We start from the raw sequence: 22845 nt of genomic DNA, 5'->3' as shown, positions 1-22845 counted from the left end.
CATTTTTGTTGGGGCACCCTTCGATCAATGAGTTAGGATTGTGTCAATCCCTCACTCTTTTGATCATATCATCTTGCCCTGAAAAGCAAGGTTGATCTCGAGCTTAGTAACATATCGGTGGTTCATGATTTTCTGAATATCTTCTCGGAAGTATTACCTGGTTGTCACCTGACCGTTATGTTGAGCTCGTGATCAAGCTGGTTTCTTGTAAACCACCCCTTCTCCAAGAATCTGTGTTGGATACCCCTGAGCTAGTTGGTTAAGCTGAACAGCAACTTGGAGAGTTGGAAGATAAAAGGCTTTGCCGAATTTGGTTCTTCCTGAAGGGATATCTTTGTGTTGTGTATGTGTTGAAGAAAGATGATATCTTCACCAATTGGTCCTGTGATCAGTTGTTGGATCTATTGTCTTGTCAAAACTTTGACTTGAGTATGGGCTATCGTCAAGCCAAATCAGAACCAACGATGTTCGTAATGTTGTCTTACTCGTGGTTGATTCCTCGAGCATACACCACTACATCCTTTGGTCTGACCAATGCTACCACCGTGTTTACATGATGGTGGAAGTCCAGTGATATGGAAATTTCGATGAGTTGTTGTTGAGCCCATCAGCAGCATGCTGTCTCCCCCATGATTCATGTTGAACATCTAAGTTAGTATTGGAAACTTTGTAAGCAATGCTTTCGTGTTCCGTTCATGAAGTATATGTTTGGTGAAAGAAGTGACTTTCTCTAAGTTCACGTGCACTAGGTGTAAGTTGCCGCCATGAATTTGAGAAAGGTTTGTTTTGTTTCCCTTGGAATCATCCCAAATCAGTCATGCATATGTGCGAAGTATTCTATGGTTTGGTAGATTAATTACCTCCACTCCATACGTGTTCCTAGCACACCAAGCCACTGATTGGTTTGTTCAAGGAGAAGAAGTTTCTTCTTAGGAGCTAGACTTATGCAAGAACTTCGATATCCTCGTTGATGGTTCCCCCTGAACTCGGTGGTGTTTCATTGTAAGACTACTATGTGGTCATGCTTTTCTGGGACAACATGCTCACATGTGTTTAGCAGAACCAGCTCATGTTTTGGAGCTTACTACCATAGTCCATTTCCTGAGAATCTCGCAATGACATCTCGTCGATTTGTGTTGCAAACCTTCATTTTCCTTTCTAGACTCGATGAGTCTGGAATATTCTGACACCAACCAGATCTGAATCTCAGGCAGATATGATGGTTGGAGCATTTTTCCAAGAACTATAATATTGGTCTCTCGATAACCGGTAAAGTGGATGTCGTGGCCAACACATCCAGCTGGAAGACCTATTATTGTAGTATCTCGATTGAAGAAAGTTGGCCACCTTTCCATGAGGATTTCATAGGATTTACCTCCATAGTTAATCCTTACAGATTCTTGTGCTCCCGAAGTCCGACCTTTTACTTGATGTCCTAGATACCAAACCATACCAATAAATGGGTTATCCTAGCACATCAAGGAGAACATTAGAAGCGGAGTGCTAATTGTCTCTCGGTCGATCATCCATATTTTGTTTCCTTGGCCTCGCTAAGGTGAAATCTGAGAAAGTGTTATCTTCCTTTGCATTTGCATCATCCATCACCATTCATCATGGTGGTATGTTGTGTTGCCAGGATCCTTGACACAGATATTGGTAAAACCTTGATGAATATGGAGATGCTCAAGTTCTTGAGAACACGCGTAAGCACTAGGATTTATCGTCGGCATTAACTGGGATCCGTTCTCAGTTTCTTCAATTATGCCATAACCTTTCAAACAGTGGAATCTCTCTCTACTGTTGGGTTTCTTCCCCAGTTACCAGAATCATTCCCAACATTTGCATTTTGTTCCCAGCCTGCACCTCAGTAGTTGTTGTTCAAGATCATCTTCAAAAGTGGACTTACCATGGGTCCCATCCATTTCCGATGATAAGCAAAAATCATCCATTGCGTTGTCTTCAACAAGATAGTCCACACCATCCATTCTAGTCCGGGTATGCCATCCCTTCGTACTCCGCCAAATGATTATTGTGGTTTGCCTTAGGCTTTTATAAAGAGTTTCAATGATCTCTGAATCAAAAGTAATTCGTTTTGCCACTTAAGGGAATATTTCTGCGAGTCACCTTCCTTAAGATGTCTCGCTATGGTATCATGGCAACCCAACCCCTCGCTACGTTGACACCATTCACCACCCTCCTAGGTGTGGGAATTCCGCTACTTACTTAAACCTTGTCATATGCTCATTTCCATCATTCTTGATGTGTGTATTGTGTCTCATCTCGACAGATGTCGCTATGTCTCGTTCTGTGAGTTGATCGTCGGTTGCTTGATCTTCAAGAAGATCGATTCTTCGAGAGTTTCTTTTCTTCTCGTCATCGCGTGGATGAAGATCTCAAAGGCGAGGATGTCAGAGTCAACGTATGCAATGAATCAACAACCCTAAGAAGTGCAACCTGGATCGTGAAGATTATGTTAGTTTGTGTTCCCCTTTCATCCTACCCTACACCTGAATCTCGGGGCGAGATTCTTGTTTAGTGGGGGTGAGTTGTCACAGCCCTAGAGTACCTGAGTGAAATAGTTGCATCTGCACTCATGCATCATGTCTAAAATTTCTGAAAGTTGAATTGAGGTTTGTTGAAACCCTCATAAACCAGTTCAAAATTAATCAACATTAAAATGTCTTCAAAGAAATCCAAGAAAATGTTCCTCTTAGTCTCCGAAAATATTGGCAAGAAGTAAAATTCAAACCAATGTTTTTGGTATCTCAGAAACATTTATTTTGGGCCTTTGAATTAATTCAATAACTATTTGTATTGGATATATATTCTTTATATAATTAATATATGTCCAATAATTCTCGAACATTTTATGTGGTTTAGGATATTTTAGTTCTAGTCACATAATTATTTTCAGGATTTTATAAAATAGTTTGGTGTTAAAACTAAACCCAAAACAATTGCAGAAAAATAGAAAACTGAAACAATTTAGAAAACAGAGAAGAGAGAGAGCTTACCTGGGCCAACTCACCTGTGCAGTCACCTAGCGGCCCAAGTGGCCGGCCCAGCCCACCAGGGGATCCTCCCTGTCATCTTCCCCTTGCCAGGAGGACGAGCGCGTGGTCGGCGCGCGCGAGCACGCGTCCGGGCACCTCCTGCTTGCTCGTCGCTGCTGGAGACTACCCCGAGCGCCACGACACCCCCTGGACCCCCTCAATATTTCCCCTCACTCCCTGGTTCTCTCTCCCTCTCTGGTTCTCTCCTCGCAGCCGCCCGAGAACGCCGTCGTCGCGCCGACGAGCACCACCGCGGCCACCGGGCACCCCTCACCCTTCCGCCGAGTTCAGAAGAACCGCCAGAACCTCCTCGTCCTCCCAATCGAGCTACTAGACGCCAGGAGGCCCTGCTTCATCATCATCGCGGTCGTCTTCAACCTCGGGCACCCAAGCCCCTCACCGTCGATTCGCTGCACTTCGGCCGCCCTCGAGCCCACTGACCCTCCAAACGGACTCACGGTGAGCCCCCGAGTCATCTCCCCCTTTTCCCCTGGTCGTTTTTGACCTCTAGGCCATATCCCCATCTTCGCCGAGAACTCCACGCCGCCGGCGATGTCGCCGCCGTGGCCATAGCCACCGCAGCTCGTGTCCGAGCACACCATCATGCTCAGCACGATCCCATGAGCCCGCAGACAACCGCAGTGCCCCCTCCCGTGCTCTGTAGCGCTATCCCGAGGATGCCCGAGCTGCTGCCGCCGCTGAACCTCGTCGCCGGCCACTTTCCGGCCACCCCAGCTCCTACCACCACCTCCAATGGATGCGCCTCACTCCCAGGAACCCGTAGGTGCAACCCACGGATCGAATGGTGCCCTGTAGAGCATTTCTGAGCCGCACCGCCGTCTCTGTCGTCGCCGGCGGCTAAACGCCGGCGACCCCTGACCCGTTGACCGGCATGGGTTGACCCCACTGCCCGGTTTGACCTCCCCCTCTCTCTCACTGACTTACGGGCCCCGCCCGACTAATTACTCTAGTTAGCGCTAATTAGCTAGTTAGGTTAGTTACTACAGTCGCTGACCAGTGGGCCCAGGCTAGTTAGTTAGGGCTAACTAACTTAGTTAGTTGACTGGGTCACTGACCAGTGGGTCCCACTGGTCAGGTTTGACCTGGTTGACGCCTTTGACCTGCTGACATCACCTTGATGTCATGCTGACGCAGTAATACATTTTCTGGATTTAGTTTAAATTATAATAATTCAGAAAATTCCAAAAAATGCCCAAAACTTCTAAAAATCATAGAAAATCAACCGTAACTCCAAATGAAATAAACTATATATGAAAATTATCAGAAAAATTCAAGGAATCTGTTTATGGCATTTTCATGCATGTTTGAACAATGTTGTCCTCTGTTTTGGACAAAACAAATAAATTGCATTTAACTAATCATATATGGAGTTTGAATTTGAATCTTGTATTCAAACCAACTTCATTTAATTGTGTTGCTAGTTGCATTATCTCAATCAACAACATATTGCCATGTCATTATCATGCATCATGTTATGCATTGCATTGATTGTGTTCCTTCTCTATTGCCGGTGATTGTCCCCTCTCGGTAGACGCTGCTCCGACGCTGTGATCGTTGACACTGATGAAGACTCGATGTTATCTTCAGAAGTGCCAGGCAAGCAAAACACCCTTGTTCATTCCGATACAATCCCACTCTCTCGCTCCTGCTCTCTTTTACTGCATTAGGACAACAACGATTCAACTGTTACTTGCTGCGGTAGTTGAGCCCTTGTCCTCTGCATGACCTGTCATTGCCACAGTAAATAGATAAAACCCACTAGCATGAGTAGGAGTTGTTTGAGCCCTGATGTGCCTACTCATTCATGCTTGTTTGTCATGCCTGCTACTGCTTAGAGTTGAGTCAGGTCTGATTCATCGAGGGTGAATTGGAACAGTGATGAACATGTCCTACTGTGTGTGAGCTAAGTGTGTGAACACGATTTGGTAAAGGTAGCGGTGAGAGGCCATGTAGGAGTACATGGTGGGTTGTCTCATTGCAGCCGTCCTCAGGAACTGAGTTCTGTGTCTGTGACCATGAACAGCTACTACCACTCATTGGGATCCTTAATTGACCCTCTCGGCTTCTTAATCACCCTAGTACTCTGTCCAGGAGTTGCAACTAGTTTCTGGTGTTTGTAGGTTATGTGTTGGCGGCCGTGCGTAGCGCTGACCCTAGGGGTGGGCTATGTTGCGGTAGATACACCGTGGCACGGTGTACCGGGCGCCCGTTTGGTGTCTCGGGAACCCTGTTCACATCGTTCGGGGCCGTATGTGGAAACCTCGGCCGGACTCCCTGTGGATGGAACCTGGATAGGCGATAAACCTGGACTAGAGACTTGAGTGTTTAGGTAGGCCGTGGCCGACACCCTCGTTGGGCTTCCGCTTGAAGGTTGCCGAGTACATGTCGTGTAAACGGCGGTAAGTGGTGAGAGCGTGTGTGAAGAAGTACACCCCTGCAAGGTTAACATCATATATTCGAATAGCCGTGTCCGCGGTAATGGACTTCTGGGTTGCCTATAACAGTTCATAGACAAGTGAAAGTGGATACTCTAAAACTCGCAAGATAAATGTGAGTGCTATGGATGGCCTTCTCGTAGGGAGACGGGAGCGGATCCATAGTGGTGTATTGAATGGTGAATATGTGGACTCGTGTGCGCCACCTCAAAAGAGTTGCTTGCAGTCGTAGTACGGGTTAGCCACTGAGTCAAAGCTGGCTTGCTGCAGTTAAACTCCACCCCCCCCTTTGTTGATACCGATGCATATGTAGTTTAGTTCTGATGTAAGTCTTGCTGAGTACCTTTGTACTCACGTTTGTTTAATTTATGTTTTGCAGAGAGACCTCAGTCTCGCTAGTAGTTCCGCGTGGACTTCGACGTTTAGCTTGATACCTCAGCTACGATCTTGTGCCCTCGGCAGGATCGGTAGATAGTCAGGCTTCTTAGCCTTTTTCATTTATAGATGTCTGTACTCAGACATGTTAAGCTTCCGCGTGTGCTTGATTTGTATGCTATGATTGTTGGGTCATGAGACCCATGTTTGTAACATCTCGCTCCTCGGAGCCTAATGAATAAATACTTGAGTTGTAGAGTTATGTTGTGATGCCATGATGTATTTACACATATCGAGCATATTGTGTGTATGATTGAAATGCTTGGTATGTGTGGGATCCGACAATCTAGTTGTTTATCCTTGGCAGTCTCTCTTATGGGGAAATGTAGTCTAGTGCTTCCATGAGCCATAGTAGTCCGCTACAGCCCGGTTCACCGGAGTCCTGCTAGCCCAGCACTGCTGCTCAGGACACTTGACTGGCCGACATGTGTTTCGCTTCGTTCCTGTGTCTGTCCCTTCGGGGAAATGTCATGTGGTGACATTCGGAGTCCTGCCTAGCCTGCTACAGCCCGGTTTCCCGGAGTCCTGTTAGCCCAGTGCTACAGCCCGGATTCACACGCTGCTGACCGACATGCTCGATGTGATTCATGTATGCATGTCCCCGTCGGTTAGTGCCGCTTTGGGTTCACGACTAGCCATGTCGGCCCGGGTTCTCTGTCATATGGATGCTAGCGACACTATCATATACGTGAGCCAAAAGGCGCATACGGTCCCAGGCCATGGTAAGGCGACACCCGTGGGAATACCGTGCGTGAGGCCGCAAAGTGATATGAGGTGTTACCGGCTAGATCGATGTGACTTGGAATCGGGGTCCTGACACAATATGATCGTGCTCAAGTATTGGGTGTAGTTAATATTCGAGTGTGTTTCATGAATGGATCAATGTTTGAGCATGATGGGCTAGGGATAACTTATTTTAGCATTGATATTCTAAAAGACTTGGTTGCTAGTTGATATGCTTGAGTACCTAAATTATTATGTCAAAACTAGACTATTGCTTTGAATCACATAAAATTCCAAATGTCCATGCTATAAAGAAGAGAATATGAGATGACTTGATGAACAACACTCCACATCAAAAATTCTGTTTTTATTACTTACCTACTCGAGGATGAGGAGTTAAGCTTGGGGATGCTGATACGTCTCCAACGCATCTATAATTTTTGATTGTTCCTTGCTGTTTTATTATTCATTTTGGATGTTTTATAATCATTTTATATCATTTTTTGGTACTAACCGATTAACATAGTGCCAAGTGCCAGTTGCTGTTTTTTCCATGTTTTTTACATCGCAGAAAATCAATATCAAACGGAGTCCAAATGCCATGAAACTTTACGGAGATTTTTTATGGACCAGAAGAAAGGAAATGGGCCCTGGTTCCACCTGGGGGGTGCCCCGAGGGGGGCACAACCCACCAGGGCGCGCCAGGAGGCCCTGGCGCACCCTGGTGGGTTGTGCCCACCTCGGGTGCCCCCCGGACCGCCTCTTTGCTCTATAAATACCCCAAAAATACCAGAACCCTAGGGAAGTCGACAAAATATTTATCCAGCTGCCGCAGAGTCCAGAATCACCAGATCCAATCTAGACACCATCACGCAGGGGTTCACCACTTCCATTGGTGCCTCTCCGATGATGCGTGAGTAGTTCTTTGTAGACCTTCGGGTCCGTAGTTAGTAGCTAGATGGCTTCATTTCTCTCTCTTGATCCTCAATACAATGGTCTCCTGGAGATCCATATGATGTAACTCTTTTGCGGTGTGTTTGTTGGGATCGATGAACTTCGCGTTTATGATCAGATCTATGTTTTTATATCCATGAAAGTATTTGAGTTTCTTTGATCTCTTTTATGCATGATCTATTATAGCCTCGTATTTCTTCTCCGATATTTGGGTTTTGTCTGGACAACTTGATCTATTTATCTTGCAATGGGAAGATCTGCCCGGTAGTGGGTTCGATCTTACGGTGCTTGATCTCAGTGACAGAAAGGGAACCGACACGTATGTATCATTGCCTCTAAGGATAAAAAGACGAGATCTATATCTACCGCCATATAGATAAACGGATCTTGTCTACATCATGTCATCCTTCTTATTGCATTACTCCGTTTTTCCATGAACTTAATACACTAGATGCATGCTGGATAGCGGTTGATGTGTGGAGTAATAGTAGTAGATGCAGGCAGGAGTCGGTCTACTAATCTTGGACGTGATGCCTATGTAATGATCATTGCCTGGATATCATCATAATTATTTGAATTCTATCAATTTCCCAACAGTAATTTGTTTACCCATCGTTTGCTATTTTTCTCGAGAGAAGCCACTAGTGAAATCTACGGCCCCCGGGTCTTCTTTCTCATATTTTTGCCTTGCGATCTACTTTTCCTTTGCATTTTTATACAGATCTATTAAACCAAAAGTCCAAAAATACCTTGCTGCAATTTATTTTATTTGGCGTTCGATCTATCAATCTACTACAATTTACCTCATGTTCGTTTGCCTATCTTGAGGCACCGTACCCCGGAAGGGATTGACAACCCCTTTAACACGTCAGGTTGCGAGGTGTTGTTATTTGTGTGCAGGTGATGCTTACATTGTGTTGCTTGGTTCTCCTACTGGTTCAATACCTTGGTTTCATAACTGAGGGAAATACCTACCGTCACTGTTCTACATCATCCCTCCCTCTCCAGGGAAATACCGACGTAGTCCCAGCTACCATCAGTTGCCAACGAAGTCCTTTTTGAAACAAAAAAGTGACACATTAATATCGCAAATGGTTGTATTATATTAATCGTGTCAAAATTTAACCATACTCGGTGGCATGCGTGCAGCTGTTTGATTAGACGGGATGAGCGCGAGAAGTCAGCCGTGCAGGCTCGACGGGACGCGTGCGAGCAGTCCACCGCGCAGGCTCGGCGGGACGCGTGCATCCTGTCCACCTCGCAGGCTCGACGGGACACGTGCGAGCAGCAAGGCCGCCCATGCTCACCGGGAAGCGAGCTCTTTGACCTCCATGCACCAGCGGCCACCCGCCTCGCTCACAACTTCTCCATTAATGGGTTAATTAAAGCACCAGGACGGAGGGTGTTTGCTTGTGATCCCATGGCAGCATTTGCTTTATTCGTGTTTTCAACTCGTATTCCGCCCTAATTTAAATTGCCACATAGGGCAACGGATAATACGACCACAAATAAAATGGCAACGGATAATACAACGACAAATTTACAATGGCGCAGATAATAATTGTCTTACATATTCCGGATAATATGAAATGCCACACGCGGCAAAGCTCGGAAGACACGGGGGCAAGAGAAGAAGGAAATTGCAGACAACGATCTGTGTCGCTACTGTCTCTACCCGTCGATGGATCGCCGGGCGGTGAAATCCTCCAGCTCCTTCTTCAATTCCTCAGGACTTTGCTTGAAAGCAGCCAAGGATTCCTCCACCTCCTGCTCGTGCTCGATCCGGAGCTTCCTCAGGAAATTGCAGACAACGATCTGTGTCGCTACTGTCTCTACCCGTCGATGGATCGCCGGGCGGTGAAATCCTCCAGCTCCCTCTTCAATTCCTCAGGACTTTGCTTGAAAGCAGCCAAGGATTCCTCCACCTCCTGCTCGCGCTCGATCCGGAGCTTTCTCAAGCCACCCATCAGTTCCTCGACGACCGCTTTCAGTGTCATCTCCGAGGCACTGCTCTGCTCATGCAGCATCTTCCAGCCGGCGACCTCCTCCTCCTTCTCGGCGACCAACTTGTGGAGCTTCGCATTGTCACCCATGAGTTGCTCGACGAGGCCAGTCGCCTTGTCAACCGAGGCATTGCTGATCTTGAGCAACTTCATCAAGCCGTCGACCAGCTCCTGCTGCATAGTGACGCCAGCAAGAACGTCGTCTTCGCCGACGAAGGACTTCAGGAACGCCGGCTCGTCGCGATGGCCGACGCCGTGAATGCCCTTGTGAGAGCCCTCGCGTGCCCGTGAGAGCTCGTTCAAGGGCTCCGCGATGCGCCGGGACATCTCTGTTGCGGCTGCGGCTTTGCCGCGGGACCTCTCTAGTGCTTTCACGGCCTTGGTCTTTGCTGCCTGGTTATATGTCCACCCTAAAATCCTCCTACCGATCATGGTGGAACGACTTGACAGAAAAAAAACAGTTTTGTGGGTGATGAGGAGAGGAACTGTGAAGTAATTTTCGAGTGGGTAGTTTTTATAGCCCGATGCTAAGTATGCGCACATATTAGTTTGATAGGTGTGAACAGATTTGCAATTACTTAATGCGTTGTAATCAATAATGTGACGAGAAACAAGGTCAAAATTTATTGATGGCAGAAGGTTGACCATGTAGTTGCTCGCCGTTGAGGCCGCCGCGGCGCGCTCTGCTCTAGCGTCCCTGCACGCGCTCTGCTCGCCGTTGAGGCAAAGTTACAGTGGTAACGGTTAATAATTCTTAATAATTTTCTTACATATTCAGGATAATTTAAAATGCCAAATGCGGCAAGGCCCAGAACACTCATGACCTACATATGCATACAATTATAATAAAATATAAGCTAAAAGGCTAAGTTGGCGGCCTTCCGACGATGGTCTTCTCGGACTCCATGATCAGCATAGCACCCATGCGGCCGTTCACTCCGAGTGTCCCGGCGCGCCTCCGCCTACGGAGCTGCTAGCGCTGGGAGGCTCTTGGGGCTGCTGGGCCTCTTCGAGAAGAGCTTGACAGCGTGCAATCATGCGCATGACAACTCCACGGAACCGCTCCATTTCCATGTCTCTGGCTTGGTAGCAAATTCCGTCGATCACCTGCATCCTCAAGATATCACGTTGGCGATGTTCTACTTTGTCGGGGACGTCAACTCCGCCAAGGATGCGCTCGAGCCTGGCCACCACATCATCGGGATCGAGGTTGACATGGCCGCCGCAGGCAATGATGAAGCCGCATGCTGCCTTTGTCCTGACTGAATCGCAGAGGTCCTCTGCCCATTCCTTGCGGGGCATCAGGCTCTCGATGAGCACTGGTGACGGCGGTTCTTCGGGTGGGTCGTCGATCATGCCGCCTAGCAGCTTTGGATCTTTTGCATGGTGGATGGCAAAGTGCTCATCACACCTCCTCTACAATATGTCGATTGTGCTCCCAAGGACTGTGACACTGATATCGTTGTCGATGGGCCATGGTGCCTGCACCGGCCGATGAAGCTCTTGCTCCCTGACCTACTCCGGCTCGTTCTCCTCGCCGAAGATGTAACACAGGTAGGCGTCGATGTTGAAGCTTTGGTCATTGCCTGGCATGCTTGGAATAACTAATGCTAGATGGGTGAGGACTAGATCTTCGCAGAGTGTCGCGGCGGTGCCTTGTCGCTTGGGTTATATGCAGCAAGCCATTAGCTGGTGGCGGGAAACCGGTGAGGGAATAGGCGTGGATTTTACAATTCACCCATGTGGAGCGCGGGAAGCATTCACTGGAGCGCGAGAAGACTAAGTGGAGCACACACACAACCCGAATACCGTATCCGGTGCCATGTGTTATTTATCACACAAGTCTTAACATAAGGAAATGCACGTGTAACTTACTAATCATCGCACACGAGCACTCGCAGACGCATTGTGTGCGATACTCCTAGCCACCGCAAGCAACTAGTTTGCATTTTTTAATTTTTTTTGTACACACAGAATCGCACACGAACTAACTGTATTAACCGTTTGTGTTGTAAATTCTCATCGCAAACAGTTCATCCGAGTTGGCTGTTTGCCACGTATCACATACATCTTGTTAAGTTGAACCATTTTTGTTGCGTTCTCTAATCGAAAACAATTCGTCCGAGTGAACCGTATGCCCTATATCACACACACCTTGATCTGGCTAATTGTTTATGTTGCACTCCCTAATAGCAAACAGTTCATCGAAGCGAACCGTATGCCGTATATCACACACACATTGATATGGCTGCCTGTTTCTGTTGTTCTGCCTCATCGCAAACAGTTCAAATGGGTTAACCGTGTGTCCTTCATCGCACACGCAACTAAAATCTGAACCGTGTTTGATGCATCCTCCATCGCAAATGTTTTGCACCTTTTCTGACGGTTTTTTTACACCATCGTTTGGGATTATTGCATCGCACACAGTTTCGTCAAAGGGTCTCTGATCGTAGTGTCGCGTTAGCAGCATCCTGCAGTAGTGATCACTATAAGCCTTGCAAGCAATGTGACTAATAAGTTAGTTGCGGGATGATGCATTACGGAATGAGTAAAGAGACTTGCCGGTAACGAGATTGAACTAGGTATGATGATACCGATGACCGAATCTCGGGCAAGTAACATACCGATGATGAAGGGAATGACATATGTTGTTATGCGGTTTGACCAATAAAGATCTTCGTAGAATATGTAGGAACCAATATGAGCATCCAAGTTCCACTATTGGTTATTGACCGGAGATGTGTCTCGGTCATGTCTACATAGTTCTCGAACCCGTAGGGTCCGCACGCTTAACGCTCGATGACGATTTCTATTATGAGTTATGTGTTTTGGTGACCGGAGTTTGTTCGGAGTCCCAGATGAGATCACGGACATGACTAGGAGTCTCAAAATGGTCGAGAGGTAAAGATTCATATATTGGAAGGTTATATTCGGACATCGGAATGGTTCCGAGTGATTCGGATATTTTACCAGAGTACCGAGGGGTTGCCGGAACCCCCCGGGGAAATAATGGGCCTTAGTGGGACTTAGTGGAGAGAGAGGAGGGGCCCAAGGGGTGGCCGCGCCCCCCTCCCATGGCAGTCCGAATTGGACTAGGGGGAGGGGGCGGCGCCCCCCTTTCCCTTCGCCTCTCCCTCTCCTTCCTTTCCCCCCCGGTGGTGAAAGGAAAAGGGGGGGCGAATCCTACTTGGACTGGGAGTTCAAGTAGGACTCCCCCCTTGGCGCGCCCCTCCTGGCTGCTAGCCTCCTCCTCCCCCCTTTATATACGGGGGCTGGGGGCACCCCAAAGGCACACCAAGATTTCTCTTAGCCGTGTGCGGTGCCCCCTCCATAGTTTACTCCTCCGGTCATAGCGTCGTAGTGCTTAGGCAAAGCCCTGCGCGGGTCACATCACCATCACCATCACCACGCCATTGTGCTGACGTAACTCTTCCTCGACCCTCTACTAGATCAAGATCTCGAGGGACGTCATCGAGCTGAACGTGTGCTGAACACGGAGTTGTCGTACGTTCGGTACTTGGATCGGTTGGATCGTGAAGGCGTTCGACTACATCAACCGCGTTAACCTAACACTTTCGCTTTCGGTCTACGAGGGTATGTGGACACACTCTCCCCTCTCGTTTCTATCCATCTCCTAGATAGATCTTGCGTAATCGTAGGATTTTTTTTGAAATTGCATGCTATGTTCCCCAACAGATACATCCTCACCAATGTTGCCTACCGGCCTCTAGAGCTAGCCCAGCGAGTCCTCACTCCCCAGTCAGGGGAGGGGTTGTCTTTGTTCCCCACCTCATCCGATATCTAGGGTTTCCGTTGCACTCCTTCGTGCATGCGATTCTTTTCTACTACGGGCTCGACTTCCACCACTTGGCCCCAAACTCCATCCTCCACCTCATGACGTTCATCACCGTCTGCGAGGCCTTCCACCGCATTGAGCCGCACTTTGGCCTATGGCTGAATATGTTCGGCATCAAGTCGAAGTCCAGCGGCTCCAAACTCGCAGAGCACCGGGGGGAGGGGGGTTATGATCAGCAAGAACCAGAAGGTTGACTGGTTCAAGGGCATCTTTGTCGAAACCATCAAGGAATGGCTGCGGGAGTGGTTCTACCTTACCGAACAACTCGCCAGCAGCCGAGCCGAGGTCCCAGCCTTCTCGCCCCCCGATGAGGCTTGTTCCCTAGAAAAGGAAAGGCTTGGATTGAGGAAATTCTGCCAAGGTGACAGAGCTGCGATAGAAAGTCAAATTTCTGGCAGACAAGAAGAAGATCAAGCAGGTGGATGTGGTGGACGTCATGCTTCACTGTAGCATTCTGCCTCTCCAGCTTCAGGCAAGCCCGATGTGGGCTTACATGCCCGAGGACGTGCCGCCCATGAAGCACTTCTTCCGCACCTCCCTGATCGGGATGTGGACGACGCTATTCAAGCCATCCCAGAATGAATATCCTCCTAGAGGGGAGGGTCCACGGCTCTGAAGCCGCTCACGACGCCTTCGAGGTAACTACAACACACAACTTCATATTATGTATTCTTTTTTATCTTGTAGATCTTCCTTATCGAAATAATTGAATCCATCCTTTTTTTCTCAGAAATGGATCCTCAAGGCACAACAAATACTGTGTTCGATGCCGATGCCCGAGGAGGTGAGGTCTTCTCAACTCGAGGCGCTCTTGGCCGAGGAACCTTATGAAGGAAATATTCCCTAGAAGCAATAATAAAGTTGTTATTTTATATTTCCTTATTCATGCTAGAATTGTATTGATCGGAAACCCAAAATACATGTGTGAATACATAGACAAACAATGTGTCCCTAGTGAGCCTCTACTTGACTAGCTCGTTGATCAAAGATGGTTAAGGTTTCCTAACCATGGACATGAGTTGTCATTTGATAATGGGATCACATCATTAGGATAATGATGTGATGGATAAGACCCATCCGTTAGCTTAGCTTATTGATCATTCAGTTTTATTGCTATTGCTTTCTTCATGTCAAATACAAATTCCTTCGACTATGAGATTATGCAACTCCCGGATACCGGAGGAATGCCTTGTGTGCTATCAAACGTCACAACGTAACTTGATGATTATAAAGATGATCTACAAGTATCTTCGAAGGTGTTTGTTGGGTTGGCATAGATCGAGATTAGGATTTGTCACTCCGAGTATTGGAGAGGTATCTCTGAGCCCTCTCGGTAATACACATCATAAGAAGCCTTGCAAGAAAAATGAGTAATGAGTTAGTTGCGGGATGATGTATTACAGAACGAGTAAAGAGACTTGCCGGCAATGAGATTGAACTAGGTATGAAGATACCAACGATCGAATCTCGGGCAAGCAACATACCGATGACAAAGGGAATTACGTATGTTGTCATAACGGTTCGACCGATAAAGATCTTCGTAGAATATGTAGGAGCCAATATGAGCATCCAGGTTCCGCTATTGGTTATTGACCGGAGAGGTGTCTCGGTCATGTCTATATAGTTCTCGAACCCGTAGGGTCCGCACGCTTAACGTTCAATGACGATATTGTATTATATGAGTTATATGATTTGGTGACCGAATGCTGTTTGGAGTCCTGGATGATATGACAAGGAGTCTCGAAATGGTCGAGAGGTAAAGATGATATATAGGATGATAGTATTCGGACACCGAAAGTATTTCAGAGTGTATCCAGTATTCATCGGAGTACTGGAGGGGTTACCGGAACCCCCCGGGGGAATATATGGGCTATATGGGCCATGAGAGGGGAGCACACCAGCCCACAAGGGGTGGCGCGCTCCCCCATGGAAGGAGGCCAAGTGGAAGAAGGGAAAGAGGGGGTTCGGCCCGCCCTTTCCTTCTCTCCTTCCCCTTCCCTTTTCCCCCTCCGGCAATTATGAAAGGAGGGGAGGCCGAATTGGGGAAGACCCCAAGTAGGATTCGGCCTACTTGGGGCGCCGCTTCGCTGCCTCTCCTCCCCTCCCACACACATATATATATATATATATATATATATATATATATATATATATATATGTGTGTGTGTGTGTGGGGGGGGGGGGCCTAGAACACACAACCTCAATTGTTAGCCGTGTGCGGCGCCCCCTCCACAGTTTAGACCCCCGGTCATATTCTCGCAGTGCTTAGGCAAAGCCCTGCGTGGATCACTTCACCATCACCGTCACCACGCCGTCGTGCTGACAGAATTCTCCCTCGACAGTTTGCTAGATCAAGAGTTCGAGGGACGTCATCGAGCTGAACGTGCGCAAAACTCGGAGATGCCGTACGTTCGGTGCTTAATCGGTCGGAACGAGAAGAAGTTTGACTACATCAACCGCGTTGTCAAACACTTCCGTTTTTGGTCTACAAGGGTACGTGGACACACTCTTCCCCTCTCGTTGCTATGCATCTTTTAGATAGATCTTGCGTGAGCGTAGATTTTTTTTTTTTGAAATTGCATGCAACATTCCCCAACATGGCAATCATCTGATCGTCTCAAAACGGCTGAATTATCTGTTCACATCCATTTTTATTTTTTTGAAATGTGACAGATAGGAGGACATCGTACATGCCTCTTACTCATTAACTTTGTGTTTTAACAACAGGTTGGGAGATACTTATTAATCTCATGTCATCTCGATGGGGCAACAAAGTCATGTGCTCTAAAAAACGTGTATCTATAGAAATAGTATGTCTTTACACAAAAAATCCTAATTAAAAAAAAATCAAGAATACTCAAAAGTACACAAATGAAATAGAATTTTCTTTAGGGGTATTAATGAAGTAGAAGTGGAAAAACAAAGTAATACAATAAGGTTGTTACTAGGTATATGAACGAAGCACTTTTTTATAACATCGAAAAGTATATGAATCAAGTGTCAATTTTTTCATGTGTATAACCACATTACACCTTCTACATATTCGCTTTGTCTTGTGTTTAGTATTTTTTTTAGTCTAAACACACTTTACTTTATTGAATAATGTTCATAGGGATACAATTTAAATCTGAGGGGTTTATAAGCCACACATGGCGCCCCGGGTCCAGACCAAAAGCGTGCTTAGCCAGGCTATGTGCCTCTTGATTTGTTGTCCGTCCTTCATAGATGACGGTGCACTGTTGGAAAATCTCCATTGTCTCTCTGATCTCCTTCACGATAGGTGCATACATCCCACCAATGCCAAGTTTTATATCCTGCACCACACCCTTACAATCCGATGCAACAATAACGAAACACAATAATACAATAAGTATGTTACCGGCCCAGCCTTTATGGAGTGGACTCCGTATCATATATAGCTCGACAGATAGGGGACACCCCCTATTTCATAAAGGGAGGGGCGCCTATTTGGCACCGTGTGCACAGGGAGGCGGCTTAACCCGCATCCCCATTCTCCAAGGACGCCCTTTTGGACCGGCCAGATGCGGGCCACTTGATTTTTTAATCATTTTTTCTTTTTATTTCTTCTTTTCTGTTTTTCTTTCGCAAATAAATTGAGATTTCAGAAAAGTTAGATTATTTTTCTAGAAAAAATATTTAAGAAATCATAAAATGTTTGAACATTCAAAAAAGGTTTGTGACTTAGAAAAATGTTTGGATATTCAAAAAATGTTCATGATTTTGAAAATGAAGTTCAGGAATCAAAAAAATCTACATGAAATTGAATTTTTTTTGCAAATTCATATTATTTTAAAAACTTTTCACAAAATTCAATAAAATATTTGCCAATTACAACAAAGTTCAACAATTCAAAATATGTTCATGTAATAGGAAATATTCATGCCTTTCAAATTTTTTGTCCAAACAAAAAAAATGTTAGTGAACTTTAAAAATTGTTCCCCCAATTTTATAAAAATGTTAGCCAATTCAAAAAAAATGTTCACTTATCTCATAATTTTTTTGTAAAAATTATTTGTTCATTCAAAATATGTTCACGATTTTAAAGAATTTCATGATTCCAAAAAATTCCACGAATTCAAAAAAGAAGAAAACGAAAAAGACAATGAACAAAGAAAAGAACAAATGAAATGAAAAAAAGAAAGAAAAGAACGAAAATAAAAAAGCAGAAAACCCCAAAGGAAAACACACACACAAAAACCAGTTTGGGAAACTTGTACCCTTCCCCAAACCTGAAAGACTAAATGCGCCAGCTAGGAGAACCGGTGCCCACCCATTCTGTAGAATGGTCAGGCCCAGTTTCTGAACCGTTGAATCTTAAAAAATAATCCGAAAAATTGAATACAAAAACTTTCACCAAAATGAAAAAGGGTTCATAACTTTCAAAAAAGTTCATGGTGATCTAATAAAAAGCTTAACAAATTTAAAACAATTTCACGGATTCGGAAAAATAGCTCACTAATTTGAAACAAAGTTGATCTATTTAAAAAAAGTTCACAAACTTGGAAAAATGACATTGATTTTGAAACAAGTCGATTGGTTTGAAAAAAAGTTCATCAAATTAGAAAAAAGTTCGCAAAGTGAAAAATAGTTCATTGATTTACAAAAAAAAGAAAAATTGAAAAGGTTCGCGCATTTATCATTTATCAAAAAGAGTAAGAAAAGATAAAAAAGAAAAAACGAATGAAACCGTTCAAAAAAACAGTATGTAAATCAACTGAAAAGAAGGTAATCATCCATGTCCAAAGGAGGTGGATGGGCGGTTATTGCGGTGTATTTGAAACCAGCAAGTCACTGGTTGGAACCGTAGTTATTTTTTTTTTTGAGACAAGGTTGGAACCGTAGTGAGCTAGGCAGGTTCGGCCTTCGCATAGGCCAGCGCAGACACCCCGCGTGCGCTCTGTGCCGGCCCATTTCGAGGCAAGGTGTATAGATTTTTCGTTCCATTTGTTCCTTTTTATTTTCTGCTTCTGTTTTGCTGCTTTTCTAAAAAATGTTCCGGATTTTCAAAAACAAATCACAAAAAATTGAAAATTTTCACAAATTTGAAATTGTGTTTGGTATTTCAAAAGTATGCAAGAATTTTGGAAAAAAAATCTGAGTTTCCAAAATGTTCACAAATTTCAAAGTCTGTTCTGAATTTCATAAAATATTTGCCTATTCCAAAAATATTCGTGAATAAAAATAATTAGCATATTAAAAATTTGTTCCCAAAGTAAAATAATGTTCCTGACTAAAAAAATGTTCACAAATTTAAAAGATGTTCCCACTTTTAGAAAAATATGCATTAATTTGAAAAAATTCATGAATTTTGTAAAATTTAATTATTTCTATAATATTTTCTAGTTAAAAAATCTTGAATATATATTTTTTAAAAAGTTTACTAATTAATAAAAATCTTAATTTTGAAATTGTGCACAAATTTGAAATTTGTTCTCATATTTTCTGGAAAGTTTATGGATTTTACAATTGTTCATGATTTCCACGAAAGGTCATGAATTTGAAATTTGTTCGTGGTTTTTAATGAATTTCCTGAATTTCATAAAAAGTAATAAAAAAAGAGATGAAAAAAATAAAAACGAATTAGGACAGACAGAAAAAACGCAGAAACATACTCTGAGATTTTGGGCATTAACGAGTATTTAGCCCATTAAGCTGATCCAGTCGTCAAGGACTGACTCCTCGCTAAGTCTTACCCAACTGGCCCATTAAATAGATCCAGCCGCCAAAGTGGTCTAGGGTTCGTCGTTTCGCCTAGATTGCTTGCCGGAACAGGACCCCCCCAAAACCGCCACCGGCTTTCTCTCGGTCTCGCGTTCAGGTAATCGTCCTCTCCGGTCTCCCTCTTCAGTCTTGGTTCGATTTGGTTATATCGCCTCCTATGCATTCAGATCAATCCATCCACCTCATCGCAGGTCCTCTCGATTTCGCCCCGTCCTTCTCCTCTGATCCGAAGGCGAATTGCGTTTTCTTGAAGAATAAAGAGAGGTCAGTGCTCTTTTATCAGTTAGGGAAACTTAGACGGCCGTTTGTGAGTAGATTGTGCGGTGAGGTTTTGTAGAGAACATACTGTCTCGTAGGACCAAGTGATAGGATTTTGCGTGTTCGTAGTCTGTGGTGAGAACTGCCATTCATGAAGCGCGCATGTGGTGGGCGTTGTTAGGAACTTAGCATCTTTGGAATCTACACTGGTATTTTCTAGAGTTGCAATTGTGAGTCGGGATCCAAATCAAATGTCGAGAATTTGTGGGGGTGATACTGCAACCCGTTTTATTTTCTTGCCCAGTTCTCTTATTATGGTGCTTTCAAGCTAGTATTGTTGAACTGCTATGCGTACAGCCTGCGCATTTGATTTCGGTTTACATCACTTTGCTGGGAATATGTCCAATTGTTTGTTTTGTATTTTCGTCTATACAGAGTTAGATAGAGAGTTTGTGTGTGATGTGGTGTTGCGATTTGTATTCGTTCATCTCAATTTCTGTTGAACGCTGCTCCTTTAGTAGAAGAATCGCATCTGTCAGTTTGCTCCTTATTGATAATAATTCTGCAAGGCTATCTTTTGAAGAGTGGGTGTTCTACATAATTACTCTATCCCACTGATCTGAATACATTGCTTGTAATATATGATGTGATAACTTTGGTACTTGAATCTAAGGTTCATTTCTTTGCAACCTACTGTTTTGACTTTTGACTGATCAAATTGTCTTCCATTTTGTATAACAGGTGCTGAAGCTAGTCAGAAATGGAAGTAGATACACTGAAGGATGAATTCAATCGTGTTGTTAAAAAGCAGAAACTTGCATCGTCGAGAACTATAGATTTGGTAAACCAAATCGAGAAAGAAATTGAGCAGGCTATCGGTGCTATCCAAGAAAATGGCACAGATAGGGATGCTGCATCAAACCTGAACCATGAAATTCTTACCAATCTGAAGAATACGCTGAAAGAGTTGGTTCCAGTGAAGCAACTTGAGAGCTGCCAGAAAGAAATGAACACTGCACTCGGCAAGTGGGTCAAGACCACCGAGAAATTCTTCATCAATGATATTTCAAAAGCTTACAAGAATGTCGACATGGAACCACATGTACTTAATGAGATTATTGCAAACCATCTATACCGGGAGGCATTATTTGACATAGGTGACAACTTTCTAGGAGAGGCCAGTTGCTTAGCATCTATAAAACTGAAACAACTGTTTCAGGAGATGTATGAGATTTTTGGTGCGCTGCGGACTGAGAAATCTGAGCCAGCTCTGAGTTGGGCAATGAAAAATCATGATGCACTACTGCAAAACGATTCCTGTCTCGAGCTTAAGCTTCACCAGTTGCAGTTTGTTGAGATACTCAAGCAAGGAAAAAGAGATGAGGCTCTTCAGTATGCTAGGACATACCTCGCGCCATTTGCTACCATACACAAGGATGTAATCCAGAAGCTGATAGCCTCCATATTATGGGCCGGGCGCCTTGACCAGTCACCATATACAGAGTTCTTAGTACCAACTAACTGGGAGAAGCTAGCTGAGCAGTTCGCTCAACAGTTCTGCAATCTGAAGGGTCAATCCTCCACAGGTCCTATGGGCATGACAGTTGCAGCTGGAGCTGAAGTGTTGCCAATTCTTCTTAAACTGATGACGGTACTAACTGCAAAAAGGGAGTGGCACTCTATGAAGGAATTTCCTTTCCCATTGGACCTCCGCAGGGATTTTCAGTTCCACTCAGTGTTCATCTGTCCTGTGCTTCGTGAGCAAGGTAGTGATGATAATCCTCCAATGCTTCTTCCATGTGGGCATGTCTTGTCGAAGCAGTCGACTGTGAAATTATCAAAGAGCAGCTCCCGGTCTTTCAAATGCCCATATTGCCCGTTCGAAGCATTGGCATCTGAGTGTAAGCGGCTTTATATCTGAGGATTTCTTACTCTATGATTGACCATTTGTGTGCACCAGCCTTTGCTATCTCTTTTCCTGTCAACGGTGCTACGTTCTTTTATCACCTGCCTGATAATGTCAAATTTTTGTTGACACTTGCAAAGGTAATATGTTATACTCAGGGTGCTCAACTCTGCTCATGTCTTGTATATAGAGTATGAAAGAGATGTAATAAGAACACATTGGATGATTGATTCTCTTTATAGGGCCATGGGGTGATTTAACTGCGTTTGATTGACTTGGAAGTGCCAGCTTGTTTTTTTTAGAGAAATGAGCTCTTTTTTTTAGGGAAGCAATTTTTTTAATCAGCTCCTTTTAAGCGATGGTATTAACTTGTGATGCTAAGAGCCCATCAAATTACGTAGTGGGGTAAGCTTGGGGCACCTCCTAAGCCGTGACTTTAGCGCGCCAGCGGCTCCTTTCCTGTCGACCTATTGCTCATGTCTTTCCTGCGAGGGGAGAAACGCAACGAAGGTTTACAACTTACCAGTGGCATTGGTGGGTAAATGCCACTCAATTTCAGAGGGACAGCTAAAAACGGTTGGTTTAGAAGCAGAGAAGTTGGGGTACCCCAGCTGCGGAATTTGCACTACAAAGAAATTACAGATTCTCAAAAACTGTTGTGAAATTTTGCCCCTTTGGTTAGCTCTTAGCTTCTTCAAAGCAGAAATTGGTATAAAAAGTCCAACCAAACACAGCCTAAAAGCTCATCAAATTACGTAGTGGGGTAAGCTTGGGGGACCTCCTAAGCCGCGCTTTAGCGCCGCTAATGCTTACTGGCGCCCACGCGGTTCCCACCTGGGCCTGGCCCAACAGGGCCGATGTGCCCGGTTGCTAAGAGCGCTCGGTGCGCTGCGCATCGAACCTATAAAAACAAAAAAAACAGCAAAAGAAGGTGCCCCCCCCTTCCCCCCCTCCCGGCAATGCTACACGTACAAACAGTTTACAGGCTTTTACAGGTGGGTTAGTTTTATTGGTCAACAAGTGAGCGGGACGGCCCACCCCCCTGAAAATCAGGGGGGGGGGGAGGTTTGTGATTGGTTGTTAGATGGAAAGAGCTTGTAAATCTTTGTATGTCTAGCATTTTTGCCCCCCCCCCCCCCCCCCCCGCACCCGGGCCTGGCCCAATAGGGCCGATGCGCCCGGTTGCTAAGACCGCTCGGTACGCTGCGCACCGAACCTATGAAAACGAAAAAACAGCAAAAGAAGCACCCCACCCCCCCCATTCGAGCTCAAGCCACTACAGTCCTATACGATTGTGCCTAACCACTAGAACAACACACCAATAGTGAATGGTAAAATCATTTATTGCATGTGTACTATATCACTTAATTTTCTGAATTATTTTGAATAAGTTTATCATATTGGAAAAAAAAGTTCACATAATTAAAAAGAGTTCATTGATTTTGAAAAAAGTTCATCA

General features: G+C 45.0%; 1 pseudogene across 1 annotated transcript; it reads left to right on the top strand.

The window, feature by feature from the left end:
- The first annotated feature begins 19182 nt into the window (after positions 1-19182).
- LOC125514047 (protein RMD5 homolog pseudogene) lies at positions 19183-21660 on the top strand (annotated as a pseudogene). Its single transcript, XR_015608486.1, has 3 exons — positions 19183-19319; positions 19414-19486; positions 20222-21660. The product of XR_015608486.1 is annotated as a protein RMD5 homolog pseudogene (transcript).
- The last annotated feature ends 1185 nt before the right edge of the window (positions 21661-22845 follow it).

The sequence above is a fragment of the Triticum urartu genome, chromosome 6A, assembly GCF_056163025.1.
Source record: "Triticum urartu cultivar PI428250 chromosome 6A, HENAU_Tu73, whole genome shotgun sequence".
Classification (NCBI taxonomy): Eukaryota; Viridiplantae; Streptophyta; class Magnoliopsida; order Poales; family Poaceae; genus Triticum; species Triticum urartu.
Note: the sequence above shows the minus strand (reverse complement) of the source record. Positions and strands in the feature narration are given on the sequence as shown.